The 3,607-nt window shown below is 45.7% G+C and overlaps 1 long non-coding RNA gene across 1 annotated transcript; it reads right to left on the reverse strand.

Moving 5' to 3' along the window:
• Window positions 1-237: 237 nt before the first annotated feature.
• Window positions 238-2,137, reverse strand: LOC119172563 (uncharacterized). Its single transcript, XR_005109969.2, has 2 exons — window positions 1,925-2,137; window positions 238-1,852 (listed from the first exon to the last, which is right to left on the reverse strand). It is a non-coding gene; the product is annotated as an uncharacterized LOC119172563 (long non-coding RNA).
• Window positions 2,138-3,607: the final 1,470 nt, after the last annotated feature.

The raw sequence follows: 3,607 nt of genomic DNA on the forward strand, positions 1-3,607 counted from the left end.
GTTAAAATTCATAGCAAAATAATTATCCTTCAACAAATCAATATTAAAATCCCCACCAGCTATTAATGTGTATTTACTGTCCGTTATAAATGAAAGGAAATTATCGTAAAACTGGAAAAACTTGAGCGCATTTCCCTTAGGGGGACGATAGCACACCGAAAACACGAACTGACCAGTACAGACTGATATGATTTCAAAATCATCAGTAATCATAGAGTACGAGTCCAGCTTATCGCATTCTATATTGTTAGACACCAGCAAAGCAACTCCACCTCCTCGCTGGCTGGAGCGGTTCAGAGAATAAGTTTTATAGTGAGTCATCGTAAAGGTGTCAGAATCATTGGTGCTCCAAGTTTCAGTGAGCATGACCAAAGAAAAAGTAAATGAAAATTCACCGAAAAATTCCTCCAAACACATGGTCTTGTTTTTTACAGAGCGTACATTTAAGTGAATGGCTTTAAACGATGTTGGCTTAGTAGTACATGAAGTAATTTTATTAAGATCACTCGGAAGAAAATAACTCATGTGCTCCATCGTGATTACATTTCAAAAGAAAACAAAGCATTCAACGTGAAGCACTATAGGTGCTCTAAGTCGCTCTTTCCCTTCACATGCACAGCATTCACTCCCTCGCTTTTCCGAACGAGAACTTTTCCGTTGAGATACCAAACAAACTTGTAGCCTTTATCTTTGGCGCATTCTTTCGTTGCTTGGAGCAGTTCTCTATTGCGGCGTGTCAGATTTTCTTGCATGAAAATTGGTGGGTGGCTATCCTTAAGGTTCTTTTTATTCCTGATCCACTGGTCCCTTATCGCTTGCTTTGTAAAGCGGACAATGATGCCTGGCACCTTGCCATGTTTTGCAGGAATTCGATGAACATTCGCAACATCCGATTCCATTAAGTGAGGCACTTGAAGTTTGTCAGCTACGTCATTTAATGTGACCATAAGATTCTCATTTGCTACTTCTCTAATACCATGCAGTTCCAAGTTTAGCTGCCTGCTTCTAAATTCAAGGTCATGCATCTCTTTTTCAAGTTGGGCACAGGTTACTTGATTTAGGTCATCTTTTTTTTCAAGCTCAGACACCTTTTTTTTTATGTCTTTTAAATCGGCTTCTTGATGGCAGAACTTTTGCTCAAATTCATCGAACTTTGTAGATATGAAGGTAAGAGACTCTTCAATGCTTTCAACTTTTTTTGTCAGGGGCATCAGCCGTTCTAACTTCTGGTTAATTGACATGAGGGCAAGCTTAATTTCTGTTTCAGAATCATTACTGTCTTTACTGCACATGTTGCCACCACTAGCACTTCTACACGACGGACACTGCCATGATTTCTTTGCGGCCTCGTTCTTTGCCTTGAACGACTTTTCTGTTAGGCCAGCGCATTTTCCAAAGTGATAACCGTTCTCGCACTTACAACATTCCACAAAGGGCTCGTCAGGAGAGATGAGCAGATTACATGTGTTACAAGAAAGAGACATTGTTTCAAGTGTAGCTATGCAACCACAATACGGTGCCCAGCGGTACACAAGCAAAACCAATAGCAGCAGCAGCGACAGCAGCAGCAGTAGAAATACTATTGCAACTGAATATTATTGAACACAGTAACACTAACCTGCAAAAAGAGCAGTTTTTGAGACGATGTTCACGGCTTGCTGCCGCTGCTGCTAAGTGGTGGGCGGGTCACCGTGCTCCGCTTTTCTTGTGCCGAGCTGGCTAGATGCGCATGTGCAGAGACGACTTGCGGGTGAATCCTCGTCCCAAGGGCAGATCCACGTGAAATTCGCAGAAGCGGTCCGGCGAAACACTTCTTGCACTCCGTTCACTGCGGGTCCGGACGTAGACGACACTGCAAAAAGAGCAGTTTTTGAGACGATGTTCACGGCTTGCTGCCGCTGCTGCTAAGTGGTGGGCGGGTCACCGTGCTCCGCTTTTCTTGTGCCGAGCTGGCTAGATGCGCATGTGCAGAGACGACTTGCGGGTGAATCCTCGTCCCAAGGGCAGATCCACGTGAAATTCGCAGAAGCGGTCCGGCGAAACACTTCTTGCACTCCGTTCACTGCGGGTCCGGACGTAGACGACACTGCAAAAAGAGCAGTTTTTGAGACGATGTTCACGGCTTGCTGCCGCTGCTGCTAAGTCACACAGACAAACCATCCAGAAAGCATACACAGACAAACCATCCAGAAAGCATACATTCGATAATAGATTGAGTACAGTGATACACAGAGAAAAACGAGAACTATATGTCCCTTTTGCCCTCCAGTCTTATCTTCTCTAAAAAGCACATGACACTTTTGGTCATGTCGGTGTAAAGAAGACGTTCCACCTTCTCTATGCGCAGAGCTAATGGCCTGAAATCACCGACGTGAGCGAGTACATTCGGCACTGCGATACTTACCAGCGCTGCAAGAAGCTGAAGACCAAATGATTTGGTTCCTTGGAGTTTTTACCACCAGTGAAACAACCACTTTATTTTTTGGCCACGGACACTATCGGAGGTTTTGGCAACTACAGCTCGTCCAAAAGGTTCATTTACTTAGCCCATTATCATGTCACCCGCTTTGTTTGAGCTTTCGCACACAAGATTGAGACTTGCGACGCCTACAACTTTTGCGTGAAGAGTATCATCGCTGCCGGAAAGCCTCCGAAGTTTCTTTCCAACTGCTGCACAGGATTCACTGCCGGGAAATTCAAGAAGTGCCTCAAGCACAACATTATTCATCAGCTTTTCACAAGCTCACAACGCCCGCAGTGTGAAGGCCAAATCGAGAGTACTAATCAGTTCATCATTACTCACATCCGATGCAAGATCAACGACGAACCCCGACAACCATAGCACCATAGCTTCGTCTCCTCTCTGACGTTGTCGACGAGTATAATAGAACACTGCATGAAGTCACAGGCTACCCACCCTGTGTCCTTACGTATGGAACACTATCGTATCCCTATCTCCTATACGACGTTGCCGAAAATATACAGGAAGCTCGTGCAAACGCAGTCCACGCTTCCGTGGTATATCACGACTAGAACAAGATTATATGTGTCAAGAAGTTTCTTTCATTAGAGATTGAAGTGGGAGACTTTGTTCTATATTGCCACATGGTTTGCTTGGGTGAGATCGAAGATTGAAAGAGGACAAAGACGATCTCTCTGAGCCGCTGCTTTTCTAGTCGACTCAACGAGCCCATTATATCAAGTTGTCGTGAGTAACGTGACAAGACTGGTGGAGGTGCTGGGTACAACGTCTCACGATCCACCCGATGCCCAAGACCCCGTCCAGCAGCCGGAACACAAGCCCTGCACCTGTGGAAATTCCTGTTCTTAGAGTAAGCTGCCGCCAACGAGGCCTACCGCCTGTGACATCAACCACTGATGCAGCGACTATGACTTCGACACAAGATCCCGTGGAAGCTCCGACACCTTCCACGCCGATCTACTGCACTGTCCAGAACCCGCTCATGTCTGATGTCTAGCCCCTTTCACGGAGAGCAACATGAAGATGTTGACGACTGGCTGAGTGAGTTCGAACGTGTCGCAGCGATCAATTACTGGGATGATGCCTCGAAGCTCCGGAACGTGTACACTTGCCTAAAAGACGGTG

The sequence above is a fragment of the Rhipicephalus microplus genome, chromosome 4 (genome assembly GCF_043290135.1).
Source record: "Rhipicephalus microplus isolate Deutch F79 chromosome 4, USDA_Rmic, whole genome shotgun sequence".
NCBI classification, from domain to species: domain Eukaryota; kingdom Metazoa; phylum Arthropoda; class Arachnida; order Ixodida; family Ixodidae; genus Rhipicephalus; species Rhipicephalus microplus.